The sequence below is a fragment of the Dunckerocampus dactyliophorus genome, chromosome 6 (assembly GCF_027744805.1).
Source record: "Dunckerocampus dactyliophorus isolate RoL2022-P2 chromosome 6, RoL_Ddac_1.1, whole genome shotgun sequence".
NCBI lineage: Eukaryota > Metazoa > Chordata > Actinopteri > Syngnathiformes > Syngnathidae > Dunckerocampus > Dunckerocampus dactyliophorus.
This window is the reverse complement of record NC_072824.1, coordinates 5,564,228-5,584,468: the sequence shown is the minus strand read 5'-3', so window position 1 is coordinate 5,584,468 and position 20,241 is coordinate 5,564,228. Positions and strand designations below refer to the sequence as shown.

Below are 20,241 nucleotides of genomic sequence, written 5' to 3'. Positions count from 1 at the left end.
GTCTAATAGAGTATTAGCCTGTATGCTAATTATAGTGTGCAATGCTGAAAGACACTCTTGCACATTTATCACCGTCACATTGATCCCAGCCACAGTGCACTGTCAGGTCCAATTAAGAGAGGCCAGACGGTGCCATGTGACCATGTTTGCATTGCGCCAACTGTGAAAGACCCACAGACGGTATCGTTGTATCAGCTCCAGTCTTTGGGTATGATGGATGTGTGTGTGGCCCCGTCCACATGCCCGGAAGGCTGACAAGGACAGCGGGAGAGTGGAAGCATCAAGAAAGGAAGAAGGAGGCCAGCAGTGGGGATGTTTTCATGCAAAGCTGTGACAGGCAGCGTGGAGGCGGGAGGGGAAAGACAAATGGTCATTAGGTGGAAGTGAAGTCGACATCGCACAGAGGTGAGAGAAACGCCGGCAAATGAAGTCGAACGCGTAGAAGTAGATGACAGAGGGGTGGAGAGTGGTGCACGCACACACACACACACACACACACACACACACACACGCACACACACACACACACACACACACAAGCACACCTTGTTGATCTGTGCTTCATCCTCATTCACCTTTAAAGCCTCAATTTGTCATCTGTCATTGCTGTCCTCCTTTTCTCACCTGCGCATGTGTGTTACCTCGCACAGCAGGCGCGTGAGTGTGTATGTGTGTGTGTCACTTCCTCCTCTCGTTAGAAGCACTTCAAACGCCTTTTTGTCTTTTAAATGTTTGTCTGCAAGGCATCGCCGCAGTGGCCTTTTTTCCATTTGCCTGTTAAGCTCTCAAACACAAATAGCTGCTGCAGAGCGTCACAGGTGTAAATGACTGCAAGCCGGCTTCTTTAAAACCATCTACTCGTATGCTTTTTGCCATGTTAAAGGGTTACAGGGGAAGCTCTATTGGAGATTGAAAGCACTCATCCACTGTACTGCCCTACATGGCTTTTTTAAGTTAAGATTGAGAGAGTTTCGCACCTTTTCCCCCACAAGGTCCTCATGTTCTCATATCTGTTGCGATATCGTGGAGTGCGTCGTCCTGAAGGTGCAAAAATACGTCTGGAGTGGGGCCTTGCTGCTGTGCTTCGGGTCCCCATTAAGAGCTTAAATGTGACAAGCTGTGCTGAGTCACGGCCCAGACGGACCTCGTCTGGATTGAGGCCAGAGCACGAAGTGGTTTCTAAATGTGTTCAGCACTCAAGAGTTTCCAACGTAACACTTTTTTTCCCCCCCCTTTGGCGAGAAAAGTGTCTCTGTTACTTTCTGAGAGGTGCTGTAATGACCAAAAATTTCAAGAAAAGGAGCAGGAGAAGTCCATTCTGGCCTGTGGAACTCAGGACACATACTGAAGTAGATGGAACTGACCAAAACTGGAAAGCAACTACTGTAGAATGGCACTCAGTGGACTACGGACCTCTGCCAAGGCCAAACAACCCTGATTTGGAGCTGCACCAAATGGCATGCCTGCATGCAGGAGTTTTGTCATGAAGATATGCAGGATTGATAGGGAAAACAAGGACAATGTCAGGAAAAGGCAAAAGATTACCTCCTGGAAAACCTGAAAAATCCTTGACAAATCTTCCAGTCATGGAAAAAAGAGAAAAAAGGTCAAATGTTATCCCGGCAAATTACTGATTCTTCTCCTGTCTTGTGACTGCAAATGGATTGAAAGTTATGCACACGGGTGTCTGTTGTCGGTAGGACGGTATGAGATTCTGACAGTGTGATAACCTTGGGGATAAATATCACAGTTTGACAGGTGCACAGTATATAACAAAATAACAAGATTGAATTGTTTCTAAATAAATAAATAATAAATAAAATGCCTTTCTCAGTGCAGTCTACTGTGGATAACCGTGCAGCTCAAGCCACAACACAATAAATATTTTGTTATAAAAAAACAAAACAAAGCAAAATGCAAATATATGCAATCAAGTGGATCAAGAAGGACACAACCTAACTTTTTTTTTTTTTTAACTCATAATGTTATGTTGTTATTTCATATTAGAAGGTCACACTTTACCACAAACTTCTGTTTCCGGGTCATGTGATTGTTGTTAGCAACTGAGACGTTGTTAGTGGTTGTTGCTTGTTGTTCAGTGGAGAGTGGAGTTCATCTCCACATTTGGCGACCCTTGACATGGGTAATATTGACTGACAACAGCGCGGGGGCAACAGCGCGGGTGTGCTGGCACCGCTCATTGCTAATGAGGCAGCTAACGCCTTTGCTATTTATGCCCGACACAGCACACGCCTGTGGTTTCAACACATCGAAGCACAGTTTCGACGGCAATGAATAACACAGGAAGTGACAAAATATTTTCACGTAGTCACGGGTCACGCTGGACCCCCACTTTCTGTCATCGTAGGAATGGTATGACGCACACTTTTTTTTACCTTGAAACCGGTAAGTGGCCCATGCCTAGCTGCCACCTTACCTTTTGGACAACATTAAGGCACAGCGTCTCTCTGCTTCTACCCGGCACAGCACCCCACGTGAGCAGTTCAGCAACTCAGTGCTTCTAAATTGAGGACTAAATTAAGGACTTAGCGTTAAGGTGTTGCTAGGGTTGGTACATATAATGTTACTTGTCTCCGTAGTGGCTGAAAATGTCCAGGAAAAGTCTCGGAAATTAATTTCAGTGAAAGAGAGGGGACCCATGACCATAGGTGAGGATGGGAATGTAGATTGACCGGTAAATTCAGAGCTTTGCCTTTCAGCTCAACTCCCTCTTCACCACAACAGACCGGTGCAGAGTCCCCATCACTGCGGACGCTGCACCAGTCCGCCTGTCGATCTCGTCATGAGCTTTGGGTAGTGACCGAAAGGACAAGAACGCGATGAGTTTTCTCCGTAGGGTGCCGGGGCTCTCCTTTAGAGATAAGGTGGGAAGCATTGTCATCCAGGAGAAACCTGGAGTAGAACTGCTGCTTCTCCGCATTGAGAGGAGCAAGATGAGCTGGCTTGGGCATCTGGTCAGGATGCCTCCTGGACGCCTCCATCCCGTCCAGGGCATGTCCCACCGTTAGGAGGCCTCAGGGAAGACCCAGGACATGTTGGAGAGACTATGTCTCTCAACTGGCCTGGGAACGCCTCAGGACCTGGACGAAGTAGTCATGGAGAGGGAAGTTTGGGCTTTCCTGCTGTAGAAGAATCAGCAGAAGATGGATGGATGGAGTGGGAACCCTGTCCTTCCTGTCTTGCTCTGGGACAGTGGTTCTCAACTGGTTTGGCTGTGGGACCCACCATCACCCCTCCATGACAAGTTTGTCAAATATCTTCTATTTAAAGGGGCTGTTTGCAATTTGAGCTGCAGCTGTGATACGCTGTCTCTCTCTTTGTGTTGCACTTTTCTCCAGCAGATATCTGCAGCTGTGTGTCCTTCCCCTCACACTCAAGCCTGACATAATCGCCCATAAACATGGTCGTACCTCGTGGCGGAGTAGCAAGCGAACAGCACAGACAAGAATAAAAATAGCTGGGTGACTCACTTTTGGCTCTTCGACCAATGGGTTAAGAATCACTGGTCTAGTGCACCCCCTACAGGTGTGACGTTCAATTATTTAATTTAATTTAATTTAAGGACGGTGGTAACATATTGTTGCTTTCCATTGTTTTTCAGACATAAAGACAGACATTGATGTTATAGTAGTAAAAAAAATGCATATTTTACATATTTTTTGGCTAACTGAAGCATTTTCAAGTATAAAAATGGCCAAATGAAATGAAATACAAATATTAGCCATTCAGAAGACGCATTCAAAGATGTAATGATATGTAGTATTCAACACTGGTCACTAGGTGTCAGTAGGTGAGACACATAAGCACCAGGCTTGGTTGCCAGAACAACAGGCTTTTTCTCTGATTGCATCTACTATATTTGCTCATAGCAGTGTAAAGGTGACTATAGGTGTGTTATTTCATATTTAGAGGGCTCTAATAATGTTAAAAATCGTATGTTAGAAGGTCGTAAAGAGGTTTTCTATGCTCAGCTACGGAACTACGGAAGTATTCCATTTATAAATAAGGAACCCTACTTAAATTCACTTATCACGGTCAGGTTTGGAAGTCATTAACCAGGATTAATTCCGGGACTACAGTATGTTCGTAACCGAGCCACTGGATCGGTGCAGTATGTGTATTTGCACTTATTACAGGTGAATGCATTCAACTAAAACACATGCATTAATAAACACTGAGCATTGAACTAGACCTCCGCCAACAACCCTGAACGTGTTCCTCTGGCTGCTTTGACTGACGTGGAAAATGAGGGAAATTTTCCAGAAGATTAGAGAAAATGAGGGAAATTCTGGTCTTCCGCCAGCTAGTTTCCATTTTGGTTATGTCGACAAGGTGAGTCAGCCAGTCCGAGGGGGCGTTTGCATAGATGGGTTCCACTGTACCGATAACAAACAACAGCATATGAGATAAAAATGTCAATTGGCTTCTGTCCCTAATGTTGCGGCTCCCTTAGTAAAACCTAAAGTGAGTGTGGGCCAGCAATGCCAACAGGCTGCCCTTACTGTACATCACCGTTCTGGCCTTCATTCATCTGGAGAGACTGATTCTGTTTTCTGCCCGCAGTCCACCCTCCCGCCTCCCCGCTATAATATCCATTTTGCCGCCTCGTGATGGATGGCGGCCTCCAGCTGACTGCCGAGCGCGGCGGTGGATCAAAACATCATTTTCACTCATTTATTTTGGCCCCAATCTAGCCGTCTTTGCCTGTCTGTTTGATATCACACAAGCCTGCCTGTTTCTTTCTTTCTTTTTTTTATTTTGATTCCCATCATCACACACCTGCTACCTGCCTTTCCCTCCTCTTCACGTCCTTAAATTTGTCATTTGTTGAGGAAATCTGCTCCTTTTTTCATCTCAGTGAAAACAGAAATTTCACTTTATTCTCCCCCTCCAGCACTCAATGTTTTCTTCCCCGCGACTGCCATCCTCATGTGGTTTTTGGTCAGTAAGCTGACATTTAACCATTATTCTCCTCATCTGTGAAAGCCGACCGCACTCTTACGCCTTGCCTTTCCCCCTGCTCTTTGTCACGCAAACGCTCCCAGCCATCCTAACCTTTACTTTAAGGATCTAAATGCAGATGGCATAAAAAAAATACATAAATAAAAACAGAATATCTGGCGGTTGCATCTATAAGCTCGCTTGCTGCATTGAAGCCGCACAGGTCGCCTCTGACCTTCGTACGTGCCGTCGTTGACATTCTCCTGGGACCGAGACTGTTTCCAGCTCCCCTGCCAGGCAGATATTTGTGTGGATCAGCTGCTGTCGTGATGACAGAGGGATGACAGGAGTGAGAAGAAAGGTTGGAGGAGGCAAAAAACCTTTCAGAATGTTAGATGACCGATGATGCTGCAGTGTGCATGCCAGGCCACCAGTTGGCGTCATTACAGTGACTGCACAGATGATGAAATGCACGTGTTACCGCAAGCGATGCTAAAATAAAGGATTGTTCCCACTGTCATATAAACGTGCCCTGCACCACTGAACTCAATCACTTGGAGAAGGATGTTTGGCCGTCACTTTGTTCTGCTTGTACCAAAAATGTAACATCATTTGGTAGTCTAATCACATTCTCACTCAAGTGATCTCAAATTTTACTGACATTTTTTCTCAGGGTGAAGAATGGCATTCGCTAACAAAGAAAAGGCATTTAGTGGGTTTTCTCAAACAGTCAAACTAAGCAAACATTAAACACCAAACAAGGATTAAAGTGAAATAGGCTGTTCATCAGATCAAACGTTTAAGAGCACAGCCTTTAAGAGGCAAAATCTTGGAAAAAAACGTGGCTTGAATGTGATTTAGTGTCAGGTATTCACACTGTCACGATCTCTTGATGGCAAAGGCAAAAAGGTTTTCCCTCTTTGAACGCGGTGGGTTTGTTGCACAGAACAGTACAGTGTTACAGTCTAACACGCATTTCTTTCACACCAACCGGCTGACTAGGAACATTTTAAAGCGCATGCAGAGCTAGATTGAAGCTGATGGACGCTGCACGATACTTCAAATGCAGCTCCTGCCATCTAGAGGAGTTCATAAGGAATCTAAACTCCATCAGGAGATTGCCTACAGCAGCAGCAAGCAAAGTTTTTTGACCTGGCGCAAATTAGATATCCTAGCGATTTTTTGCTTTCGTAGACCAAAAAGAAGCGTCAATTGGAGCTTTAACAGTTGTTAATCATCATGTTTCAAATATAACACAAATAAGTCATTCAAGTAACCATTAGTAGTGAAAAGGTTGTGAACTAGTAGTGTCACGAGACGAGACGATACGCAAGATTTAACATTACTAAGACAAGTACAATCAAAAAATATATGACAATATCTTGCTATATACTAATTCAATTTATATTACAGTACCGTGCATTGCTCTTCACGAGGCTACACTCTTCTGCACTGTGTGTATGCTAGCGGCCCCGCCTCCACCCACCGAGACAAAGGGAAATCCACACAAGGGTTTCCACTGCATGTAATTGATTGTGGCGGTGCGCCACTACAAAATAAAAGCCGCCACACCCCACACCTTTTGTCGTTTCAGCCTCTCATCCACACAGAATCCACCCAGTGATCTGTTCCCATCTGGATGCAACCATTTACTAATCGACCCGCCAAAAAAAAAATCCCAGGAATGTGGACAGGGCCAAAGAGACCGTATGACAGGTTCCATTCATGCCGTTGTTCTATGGAAGAAACGTACCAGGGTGCTGAAACCAATGCACAGAGTGAACTCCCTTCCTTCCTGTTTGGAGGCGGGAGACAAGAAAAACAGACACGCATGCACATGGCGATATATTGAGGCCGGCAAAATGATCCTTTTCATTTTCATTTGTTGTGTGATTAATTCATTTATTTATTATCGTCCCACGAGGCATTTTTTTTATCTGCCAAACAGTGGAACATGGACCCCGCACACATAATGGCGCTCCCTAATCTGGTTTGGAGTTCCTGGATAAACATTAGGACGTATTTGACCAGAGCGTTTTTCAATTAGGCGGAGGTCACTTGGTATGTGCGCCTCGTCAAGACCGTCTGCTTAATTTCACTTCACAACTGATTTGATTATTATCTCGCTCTGCCAGCCTTCTGCCTCTCTGACTTCAGTGTCATTAAAGTTTTATTAATAACTACACCATTTCCTCCTCTCTCTCAGTCTCTCAGACGCTTTGCTCTCGCTGGATGCTGGCGACCAGATCTCACATTGGACCAGTGGACGCACAGGACTGGAACTGCTGATTCGTCTTCATGTGGACGAGATAGCGATAACGCATTCTGCATTGCCAACATCTTCTAAATATTGAGGTTCATCTCCATCCAGACCAGGACCCAAGCAGAGGTAAGAGTCTATCACGTCCTCGTTTGGACTCTTGTTTGGTTCTGGTGAGGCCCACAACTCAAGGCACTTGTCATCCAGGAGGTGTGTTTGGCTTCTTTATGTTGGAAAACAGCCATGTGGCTCTATTTCGGCTTTCCAGTGTCACAGTACATGTTAAAATTCATCTTTCCTTCAATGAACCGCAGCTTCCCCCGTGCTAGCAGCACTCCTGCGACCCGCAGTCACATGCCGTCACAAATATCTCACCAAAAGACCGGAAAAAGTCACTAGTTTTGTTGCTATTGACAATGTATGAACAAAGTGTTTTTGATGTGTGGATACTTTGATGTCAGGAAGACAATGCATGATATGCTGCGTGTACCTATACCTTGTTCAACTCAAACAAGCGAAGGGGATGATGCTGCGCTTTACATGCCACTGTACATGTTGGAATTCATCGTTCCTTAAATGAACCACAGCTCCCCCAGTGCTGGCAGCAGTCATGCAGCCCCCAAAGCCATGCTCGACTGTAGACAAGACATAAATATCTCACCAAGGGACCACAAAAAGTCACTAGATTCAAGAGATTCAAGAGATTCAAGAGAGTTTTATTGTCATGTGCATAGTAAAACAGCAGTTATACTATGCAATGAAAATCTTATTCTGTTCATTCTCCCAAGAAAAGAAAGAAAACACAAGAAAGAATAAGAACATAAGAAACATAAACACATAAACATATATACCAATAAATTAAGCAACAACAACAGAAGAGACATTAATACAAGTAAATAATACAAATAAATAAATAGATAATAAAGAAAGTGCTATGAGTGTGTGCGTGTGTTGCGTGCGGCGTGTGCGAGTGCTTCGTTGAGGAGCCTGATGGCCTGTGGGTAAAAGCTGTTTGCCAGCCTTGTGGTCCTGGACTTCAAACTCCTGTAGCGTCTGCCTGACGGTAGGAGTGTGAATAATGAGTGTTGTGGATGTGTGCTGTCCTTGATGAGGTTGTGTGTTCTGCGTAGGACTCTAGATTTATAAATGTCTTGCAGTGAGGGGAGGGCTGCCCCAACAATGTTCTGTGAGGTCTTGATCACCCGCTGGAGTGCCTTCCTATCACGTGTTGTACAGTTACCGTACCAAACAGTGATGGAGGCGGTAAGGACACTTTCGATAGTGCATCTGTAGAAGCAACTCAGGATTGTGGTGGACATGCCAAATTTCCTCAGTCTTCTCAGGAAGTACAGTCTCTTTTGGGACTTCTTCAGAATTTGTTGGGTGTTGTGAGACCAGGTGAGGTCCTCGCTGATGTGTGTGCCAAGGAACTTGAAGGTTTTCACCCTCTCCACCTCAGTCTCATCAATAAACAGGGGTCTATGCGGCTCCTTTTCCCTTGTTCTTGGGTTGATGATCATCTCTTTAGTCTTATCTGTATTGAGAAGGAGATTGTTATCACGACACCAAGCTATGAGGTCCGCCACCTCTCTTCTGTATGATGTTTCAACACCACCAGTGATCAGTCCGATGACTGTTGTGTCATCCGCAAATTTAATGATGCTGGTGTTGTTCTGGGAGGCCACGCAATCATAGGTGAAGAGCGTGTAGAGGAGCGGACTCAGCACACACCCCTGTGGGGTCCCAGTGCTCACAATTCTTGAGCTGGATGTGCGATTGTGGACTCTGACTGACTGGGGCCTGCCTGTTAGAAAGTTAAACACCCAGTTACAGAGGGAGGGTGACAGGCCAAGTGTGAGGAGCTTATTTGTGAGTTTGTGTGGGCTGACTGTGTTAAAAGCAGAGCTATAGTCTATAAATAGCATTCTGACATATGTGTCCTGGCCCTGTAGGTGAGAAAGGGCTGTGTGGATGGCAGTGTTGACTGCATCATCAGTGGACCGGTTCTGGCGGTATGCAAACTGTAGAGGGTCCACAGTTGCAATGGCGTGCTGGGCCACGCCCACCCACATCACCCACATCATAGATTTGTCGCTATTGACAATTTATGTGACCGGTATCTGTGATTTAAATGTTTTCGACGCGTGGATACGCTGATGTCCCTATCAGGAAGACTGTGCATGATATGCTGCATGCAGTTATGCCTCATTACACTCAAGAAGAAAAAGCGAATGGGATGATGCTCTGTTTCACAATGTCACACTCCATATTGGAAGTCATCTTTTCTCTACCGGCAGCACTCATGCACGCTTAAAACCACCGACTGTGAAGAAGATTATCTTTAGACGGTTTAGATATTTAGACAATAATGGCTCATATTCAGTGGATACTACATACTGTATGTACAGTACAGCTATGCAAGCTGTGCACTGACTACTCAAAACTACTATATGAGTTTACTTTGGATAGTATTGTCCCATGGCAATGCTGTAATGAGAGTCTGTACTCTCTCTGGCGAGGTACAGATGTGTGCACTGTCATGTAAAGTCAGTAGGGTTCTTGCTGGTCTTTTCTTGGTGTGGCATGAGTGTGAATTGTGACGGCTGTGAAACCAGAAAACGACTTCAACTTCTTGCCTTGGACGAGCGCTAGAAAAAGCAGTCTCCTTCCTTAGACAGCTTATCAGTGACAAACTTTTGTCTGCTTTGAATTCACTCCTTCACTGTCGCTAATGACGGCCGGGCTACTTTGGGAGTTTAAAAACTCATTAAGATCAAACGAGCTACTATAAAGACGCTAATTCTTTATTGTTGGGCGAGCTGCGCCCATGTTGCTCTTTTTTTTTCTTAAAGAGTTTTAAATAACATCTCCTCTGCTACCAACCTGTCACATAAAACACCTTTAGGATTATTTATGTCATCACCCGCAGCCGGGACGTCCCAGATTGGATGTGGAAATCAATAGAGTTCATGCCTGAAAGTTTGAAAGATTGGTTTTGATGAGCGACGCAGGGTGACGTCATTGGTGACGATGATGATGAAGAAAATGCAGCAGGGACTCAGACGTGACTGGCTTCGCTAATTGACCCTGAGAAGCAGCGGTCACTGCTCACCTTCAACACCGCGCACACACACACACACACACACGTGGCTGTGTGTGTGTGTGTGTGTGTGTGTGTGTGTGTGTGTGTGTGTGTGTGTGTGCCTGCTGTCTGCAATTTTCATCTTCTGATTACATTTTTCTGGGTCTAATTTAAGTTTTTAATTGTGTTTCCGTGAAAGCTGTAATTAATTTTCTATTAATGTACAACGTTATTTTTTTAAAATGAATCTATGTGTAATTTTTGGTTACTAAACTTTTCATTTAAGCATCATTATCCCATTTAGATGTTTGCTTCCGTGCAGATTTCTGTGTAATATTATGCAAAGGGGGCATGCGTTCAGTTAATGCTTTATTTGCATGTTCCCCCCACATTACGACATTAGTACATTGGTTTTCTTTATGAATTATTTCCAAAAGGTGTGCCAAAAACTGAAAAGCGATGTAAATCCAATTAACGTGTGCCAGACACCCAAAGATATGAACAAAATACATTTATAGCAGGGGTGGCCAAATGTTTTTTCGGTTTCACTCCTTTTTTTTTTTTTTACCCCATTTTTTCTGTTTTCTTTTTATTTCCAAAATATTTCAACTTTCTTCTCAAATAATCTTCATAGATTTTCATTCATACTATTATGACTTTATCCCCATAATATTTTATTCCAATATTATAAATTTTCCTGCAACCTAATTTTCCAAAATTGACAACTTTGTTTATATTTTTTGTTGTTTCTCATAATATTACAACAAAAAGCTAAGTATTTTTTGTAATATTTCAACTCTGTTCTACCAAAATGGTATACTTTTTCTTGTAATTTTTTTTCTCATTAGAATACAACATTTCCTCTTATTTCGACTTCATTGTTTTTTCCAATTCTGCAGTAAAAAAAAAAATCCAGCTAGTTCAACTTTCTTCTTGTAAATTGCATTTTTGTAATTATCACTTTATTCCCTTATTTTATTTTCTGCATTCAAATTTTCCAAAAATTACAACTGTATTTTCTTTGTTTCTTATAATATTATGACTTTAAAAAACATCTTTTTTTTTACTATTTCAACTTTAAGCTACTAAAATTACGTTATTTTCCTCATCATATTTTGACTTAATTATTGGAAAATATTGCATTTTTTACATTTTTGCTGTTGTGTTTTTAAAGAGAAAATTAAATTGTATTTTTAGAGTGTGCTGCGGGCCAAGAAAACAACAACCATGGGCAACAAATGGCCCCCAGGCTGCACTTTGGACACCCCTGTTTTATAGAAAATAATGATAGATTTACATGCAGAAATAATTCTAAATTAAAGCCGCAAAGCCGTTAGGTCAATTGGAGACTCTAAATTGTCCATAGGTATGAATGTGGGTGTGAATGGTTGTTTGTCTATATGTGCCCTGCCATTGGCTGGCGACCAGTCAGGGTGTACCCCGCCTCTCGCCCATCGTGAGCTGGGATAGGCTCCAGCATACCCCCATCACCCTAGTGAGGATGAAGCCGCATAGAAAATGAATGAATGAGCTGCAAGCAGTGTTGAAATGTTGTCCATCATCCACAATCCTTATGTGAGACATGAACACACATGATTTTCTCTTTTCTTTGTGTTCTAAAGATATAAAAACAGATAAAAGAAGACAGCTTATTACTGAATGTATGGGAGCCACTTATTAAGTTGATTAAACCTGCTGAAAAAGACTCCAAAAAGCACCACATAACATGACGTGCATATTAACCAAGCTACAGCGACATTGTTATTATTATTGTTATTATTATTACCATTGTTATGCCAAACTACGTTACTGCTGTACTGACACTTAGCCAGAACACACCAACTAGCTACTAGCCGGCTAGCGACTAGCTTCACCGCAGCACGTCAGTGTCGCGCTCACAACACCTCATGTTTGAGCTGACACCACTGCTGCTTTGTTTTTCATTTCTTAGTTTGGAAAAGCTAACGCTAGCTTCTATGTTGCTATGTGAAATCAATGCGCCGAAGTAGAAGTTCCGGTAAGGCTTGTTGGAGGTTTTTGGAGGTGTTTTAATTGCGGTATTTGTAGGTGGCATAGGCGTAACCCATCACATTAATTAATTACCTGCCTCTTTTCATCTGTTTTTATATCTTTGAACGCACAGAAAAGAGAAAGACATATGTGTTCATGTCTCACGTAAGGATCGTGGATGATGGGCAAAATTAAAAAAAATGTGCATTTTTCCTTAAGAACAGACGAGCGTGTGGAATACATTTCTGTGTGAATGCTATGTCAGCACTCGTTTTCTGTGAGACTTCAGGACTTCAGACTTGATTCCACTTGTCTTGCCTTGACTTGAGACCTGACTTGGACTTGCACATCTTTTAATTGAAAACATTTTCTCTTGGGTAAGGTATTATTTACTTGCGTTTCAGAAATGCTTATCTTCACTTCACTAGGGTATGCTGGAGCCTATCCCAGCTGACATTGGGCGACAGGTGGGGTACACCCTGGACTGGTGGCCAGCCAATGGCAGGGCACATATAGACAAACAACCATTCACACTCACATTCATATGTATGGACAATTTAGAGTCTCCAATGAACCTAACATGCATGTTTTTGGGAGGAAACCGGAGTATCTGGAGAAAACCCACACACGCACAAGGAGAACATGCAAACTCCACACAGAAATTCAAACCCACATCTTCCCGATCTCCTGACTGCGTGGCCAACATGCTAACCACGAGGACACCGAGCAGCCCTGGCTGACACTGGCTTATATCCTCACTGTATTCCCCGGGCAATGCTCATATGGCTTATTGTTTATTTGTCTTTACGCTTCACTGTTGGTCTCAACAATGTTTGGAAAATAAGTTCTCTGCTCGCTGAGTACCTCTATCTCTTTCATCTCTCGCGTCGATGCGTCTTTGCGTGGGTAATAAATTAACAAATCAGCCAATTTGAGGGCCAAATCAATCAAGGCAGTGAAGGATTGCATCCATTTAGCTGGAAGACACTCCTGGACTGGATGCGGTCATGCTGGCTGCTCTGCCTGCCTAATGTTAGTTTATGCGTGCTTGCATGTGCATTCATCATCGTCTGCATCTAATGTTGGCCATGCATCATTCCCAACCCGGCTTGGAAGTCCACATGAATAAAAGCAGCTGTAAAGGAGGGACGCGGCCCGACATGAAGCCACCTCCCCCAGGAGGTGGAGCTAATCTGCTCCATCACCACCCAACTCCGTTCCAAGCGGTAATCCATCCAAGTTATCCCAACTCTTCATCTGTTCCAGCCTGGTGCAACACTTGGCTCTCCGTCGCCTGCCGCCACCGGGGGCGGGGCTCGGGGGCATTCTCCAAACATTAGCCATGCTAATCTCATTAAAGTGGCCGTGAGTGAATCCTGTAGGAACGTGCCAACGCTGCCGGGAGAGACGGATGAGCTTTATTATTAAAAGATTTGGGGGTGTGCTGCTTGGGAGCAGACAAAGAAGGATGAACATGGACGGATGGGGGGAGGATGACACGCAGGCCAGAAATAAAAAGAAGGATGGGGATGCTCCCGGTGACGTCATTACAAGTGGCTGTGCGGCGAGGAAGAGCGGTTTCAGTGGTGACATACCCAGCACACGTAGTGGAACCTCGGTTTTCGTCATTCATTTGTTCCAAAAGGTCACATGAAAACCGAAACGTACAAAAACCGAATACGGTCGTCCCTCGTAATATCGCGCTTTGATTACTGCTCTCGCTCTATTGTCGTTTTTCAAAAAAATGTATTATTGAATAAATGATTGCTGCTTCGTGGTTGACTCTGGCGTATTAGTCCAAAAATATTGAAAGACAAATGCATACGTAGCCACTAGGAGTCAGTAATGTTCTATTATTGAGACATGACATTAGATTACCGTCACACCACAAATTCTCCTCCAATTCCATGTGGAAGTGGTACATTTTTGGCTTCTTTGTCCTTCTTCCCCACTGCGTTTTAAACCCTTTCTTAAGTTTACAACACAATAAATAAATTGGAGGCTAACTCGTTAACTTGCTAGCTTGCTAATGTTTGAATCCAAGACTATCTCTTGTGTCCCTGCAGTGAATCCGTAGCCTGCACATTACAGTTGTGTAAAGGTGACTACAGGGGTGTTATTTTAATGTCTACATGTCTAATAACGGTAAAGATTGTATTTAGAAAGTCATAAACAGGTTTTCTATGCTCTAACTTTGAGAATGTTCCATCTGTTGTCGGAAATTCACTTATCACGGTCAGGTCTGTAACCAATGAATGGCGATAAAGGAGGGATGACTGTACATATTTCCCATGAGAACTCATGTAAATCCAGTCAATCCGTTGAAGACACCCACAAATACTCGCACAGAACACATTTTAAAGAGAATATTTATAGTTTTACTGTAGATGCAGAAAACGAAACGAAGTACATATAAATGAGGGGAAGGAGACGGAAGAACCACACGGATTCACTCTTCACTCCTGTCTGTTACGAAGGTTCGAGCTGCATACTTGCTCACTGGAGCTTTATTGTAAACTTCAGCAGCTGGTCCAATCATCATTACACACTTTCTGTTATGTGTCTCCTTGAAACCTTTTACAGTTGGTTAGCAGGATTACGCAAAAAGGAACAAAACAGTTGCCATGAAACTTAAATGCTGCTGTAGGATCAGATGGAGGGGTAACTCGAGGAATTTTGTTCCACTTTTGTACAGTCTGCTTGCATTGGGGCCAAGTGGGGCAGTGACCCAGCAGATCTAGCAGACGGAGCGTTCTGTGTGTGGCAGTTGGCAGCCGCGTTGTGCATTACTGCCACCCACAGGACAGGAGTTTAGGATGGTTTTCTAGTAGATGGAATGCTGCAACACTGCAAAAAAACATGGCTGGCAATGAAAGTAATAAATGTCCCCAAACAAACAAAAATGGACATATTTAGGACAGAGAAGACAGATGGTTTGAAAGGAGAGTGAGGGAGGCCATCTACATCAAAGTTGAAAAACCATCTTTGAACAGAGGGGGAGGGGTGAGACACCACCTCCTATCCACGTACAATTTCATCCCTTTCTGTGAGAGTCAATCCTTTAGCCTTTAACAGAAGACAAACATGAGGCCCAAATGACTGTCCTTGCCCGGCGGAGGTCTCACGGAGGTCTTATCTACTGCCGTGTTGCGTCTGTTCTTGGTTGTAGGGGTTGGCCCCACCTTAGACGATAAATACGCGGTCCTACACCATTCCCCCGGAGTAGAGCCGTCCTATCTAGTTGTGACAACCTGAGCAGTCCAGCTGTGATCGATTCAATGCCCTGAGAGTACAATGACGTGGATGAATGAGAATATTCACAGACCGGGTCTCAGGTGTGTTTCTTTATCTTTCTTTCTTCACCTCCTAAAGTGACACATTAAATCAAAAGCATTCCCTTTTCTTTCTTTCCCCCCCCCGCTCGCCTTTTATGTAGCATTTACAACGTCTGATGGTATTTGGGAGCTCGCCGGAGACGACCAACCTTTCACCCGTCAGTCCTCGCCTGTCTCACATGCAGTGCCTTGATGCAGAGAGAGAGGAAAAGAAAAGATTTGGCACATTTGTTGGCAGTTTTTATGTTTTTCATGCTACTTAAGCACTATTGTCTGCTTTTTCAGTGGCAGAATTCTATTTTATTTTCAATTAATTATGTAGAAGGCGAGTTTTGGCGTTTTGTGTAATAAGTGAATATACATTTTTTATTTTTTCATGGAATTTTTATCCATCCATCCACCCATCATCTTCCGCCCATCCGAGGTCAGGTCGCAGGGGCAGCAGCCTCAGCAGGGAAGCCCAGACTTCCCTCTCCCCAGCTACTTCGTCCACCTCCTCCCGGTGGATCCCGAGGCGTTCCCAAGCCAGTTGAGAGACATAGTCTCTGCCACGTGTCCTGGGTCTTCCCAGAGGCCTCCTACCAGTCGGACCTGCCCTGAACACCTCCGCAGGGAGGCATCCAGGAGGCATCCTGACCAGATGCCCGAGCCAGCTCAGTTCCTCTCATTGCGGAGGAGCAGCGGTTCTACTCAGAGTTTCTCCCGGATGACGTGCTTCTCACCTTATCTCTAAGGAAGAGCCCAGCCACCCTACGGAGAAAACTCATTCTGGTTGTTTGTACCCGCGATCTTGTCCTTTTGGTCACTACCCAAAGCTCTTCACCAAGCAAATGAATAAACATAACAAAAATAAATGAAGAGATAAATAAGTATTGAATTGAATAAGCTTTGAATTTCACGGCTTCACTCTCCCACATGTTTTCAAAAATATATTAATGAATAAATGATGTCTGTTTTGTGGTTGAATTAGTCAAAAACTATGCTGATTTAAGCGCACTTGATGTATTTTTGTTTTGCCTAAATGAAGCATTTACAAGCATGGTGTAAGCCGTTTTAATATTGTCTATATTGTGTCTTATTTATGTCTTTTGTCATAATTTCTCTTATTATGTCTTCTATAGTATATCATGTATTCTATGATGGGTAATAGGAGTGTAAAGATGTTATTTCATGTGTAGAGGGCTCTAATAATGTTAAAGACCGTATTTAGAAGGTTGTAAACAGGTTTTCTATGCCTTAACTACAAAAATATTCCATTTCTAAATAAGGAATCCTACTTCTCGAAAATTAACTTATCACAGTTGGGTCTGGGACTAATTATTTGTGATAAACGAGGGATTACTGCGTAATGGAACAGGAGGGTAGGAGGAGAGGGGGCATCTAATGAATATACCTTTTCATATTTACTTTAGTTTGTCGGGATGTAAAACTGTGACGTGCATAAGGAATATGATTCACTAAATCCGTGTTTATTTTTCTATCTGCCCTATTGAGGTACGTCTGTTTTACTCCCACTGCTTCCTTCAAGCACTTTTCTGTCTCTCACATCAATCTTAATATTTTCCCCTTGCAAAGGAAAAGGAAACGTCAAATCTATCGGGAACGACTTTTAAGCTTCTCGGCCAAGAAAATGAAGATCAAATTTGAGCCTTTTATGATGCACGTTACAAGTCTGCTCCTCCTGTTTCAGACAAGGAAGATGTTGTCGTCTTCGCTCAGCAGCAAGCGTAGAGCTCCTAAAACGAATGACTTTCACAGCCCCTTTGATAAACTTGTGGATTCTTAAAAAGCCTTAAAAATGCAAGATTGAGCCAAACTAACTGCCTTTATTTTGTTGTTTTCTTCTTCTGACGAGATCAGATTGGAATCTGTCTGGTTTACTTTTAGGAACATGTGCAAAGAAAAATAAGAAATTAAAAGCCATATCAAGTTGCGTTGAAGTAAATCAGAAATATTGGAACGTGTGCAGTGAAAATGCACAAAATTACATTTTCTTTTGCCCCCTGTTGGCCACTGGGCAAACGTACCAGCATAAACATGGGCCCGACTTGTTGGTTGTCGTTCTTTCATTCCTCCCGCCTCCTTCAGGGCCACCATCATCCGTCTAACGACTTTTCCCGACGTGTGTTTGAGCGGCGAGCGTGACGACCCGTTTCGGAGCATCCGCCGCCGTCAAATGAGGCGACGGCAGGTTGGCAGTGCTTAAACGTGTTGATGCCTCCACAAAGAAGGACGTGCATCCATATTTAAATGCGTCAGCCAAAGGTCAGCTTGTAAAAGGAATGACATTTGTCCAATAAGTCTGTCTGGGCGATGAATGCGGGCCAGGTCAAAGCACTTTGAACGTTTCCTCTGCTGCTGGAAGCTCTCAAGATGACTGAGTTGTTTGGCTGCAGGAGAAGTCCATATTGTTGGTGAAGTCCACAAGCCTGTTGTTTTGTCACCGCAACATCACTTTGACTCACTTGCCAGCTTCCTTTTATTGATTTTTGACTTCAAAAACAGTGGTGCCTCAGATTGTCACTGTTAATCCCTCGAAAACCGAATCGGGACGTAACCAACTCAATTTATTAACTGTGTAGGTTAGCACAGAACTACAGAATCAACTGGTGATGATGTCATAGAAGGGCGATGGTGACTCCTGGTCCGGTTTCCGGTCGAGAGCATGCTAACAGGCAGGTTTTGCAATAAAGACACGTTGCAAACACATTTGGATTCACACAGTGTATTAATAACACCGCAAGGCTGATGCCCAACGCATGGCATTCTTCGTTTGGGCATTTCAAGGAATCATACACGGGAAAACGGACTAGTTTGTTTGGTGCACTGTTTGGCTGTACGATAACCGAGACAGTGTAGGAAAACCGAGACATCTTTGACAAGAATTTTTGTTGAAAACCAAACCCTACAAAAGCACCCTACAGGTGTACCAAAACCGTGGTCCCACTGTACAAGCAAGAGAGAGCGGGCTTTTGTTCTGGGGAAGTTTGACCGCGTGAAACACAAACAAGACAACGACTGGCCCTGTCCAGACGGGAAAACCCTTGTTTGTTTGTTTTTCTTGGCGGGTTGCAAAATCATGCGTCCGCACAGTGTCGGACAGAGGTGGGAATAAGTCTCAAATAAATGTCAAGTCCCAAGTAATGACGGGCAAGCCCACGTGAAGTCAAGTCCGAAGTCATAGGATTGACATTTTCGAGTCCTTCCAATGGATTAGATTTTATAAGGTGCTTTTCAGGGCACCCAAGGTGCTTCACAATGAAGTGAAGCCATTATTCATTCACTCCTCAGTCACACAGTGGTCTTGGTAGGCTACATCTGGAGACACAGCTGCCCTGGGGTAGTCTGACGGAAACGTGGCTGCCAATTCGAGCCTGCGGCCTCTCTCATTCATTCACATTCACCTACCAGTGTGGGCAGCACTGGAGGCAAGGTGCAGTGAAGTTTCTTGCCCCTCTCCTGAGCCACTGCCACCTTACAAGCCATAAGCAATGCTTAGTGTCTCCCAAATAAAATGCCATTTTAACAAGCTCTTACATTTGATAAATACAATGAATGCATTTTGAATTGAAAATGATGTAAATAGAGAGAGAATAATAGAGTGTAAATGTGACTATAGGGTGTTATTTCATGTCTAATAATGTAAAATCCATATTTAGAAAGTCATAAACAGGTTTCTATGCTCTAACTAGGAAAATATTTCGTTTATTAATATTGAATCCTACTTTGTGGAAATTCACTTATCACAGTTGGGTCTGGAAGCAATTAACCGCGATAAACAAGGGATTACTGCATACCGATTTCTATTGTATTTCTACGTATCTGCTTTGCTACTAAAAACAATGCACTGCAAAACAATGCACTCGTCCCAAACTGAGCTGAACCGTGGCCTTAAAATTTTCATCATGAATTTGTTCCAAGACACACCAAAACTGAGGCAAATGGACTAGTTTGTTACGTGTAATACCATACATACAAAAACTGAAGCAATATTTTGGCAACGAAACCTGGGCCTTTGGAAAACCGCTGTGCCGTTACACCCCATCAACAACCCACGTCTCATTTTGGACCAAGCCCCTTTGAAATCATCCACGTTTGACTGCGAACCAACAAGACGTGAACGCATTTTACCAGTTAAATAATCATCAGTCCTGATCAAGGTGGTAATCAACTTCGTCGATGAAGACAATCACTGTTGGAATTCCTTAACAAGGCAGCGCCTTCCGCTTGATTAGCGTATGACTGATGCGTGACTCGCCGCCGTGAATACATATAGCAGCGCCTCTGGCTCCATTAATTATTCAGCGGTCAGCTCGCTATTGGTTTATGGGCTTTCATTATTATGCTTTGTCGTTTTTACCAGTCTCATTTGACATTTGCCATCCAGTCGGCACTTCATCAGTTAGACACGTCGTTTGAGGTATACATTAGCTTAGCATGTGTCCTTGTGCTCGCAGTGTACGCGTGTGTGTGTATGAACTTAGGGACAATCCATGGACTGTGTAGGCTGCTTGTTACTATCATGTAAAAAACACAGTTCAACCGAACATTTTGGAGTAGCCTTCTATTGTGGCCAACCTAAGGCACACCTG

General features: G+C 43.6%; 1 protein-coding gene across 4 annotated transcripts in view; it reads left to right on the top strand.

Annotated features, from left to right (window-relative positions):
- Positions 1 to 20,241, top strand: part of LOC129183375 (protein phosphatase 1 regulatory subunit 29-like) — a 182,184-nt gene that overhangs the window by 42,674 nt on the left and 119,269 nt on the right. For all 4 annotated transcript variants that reach the window (XM_054780527.1, XM_054780524.1, XM_054780526.1 and 1 more), the window contains exon 2: positions 7,169 to 7,351. The gene's annotated coding sequence lies outside the window, so the exon portion shown is untranslated. The remainder of the gene's footprint in view (positions 1 to 7,168; positions 7,352 to 20,241) is intronic.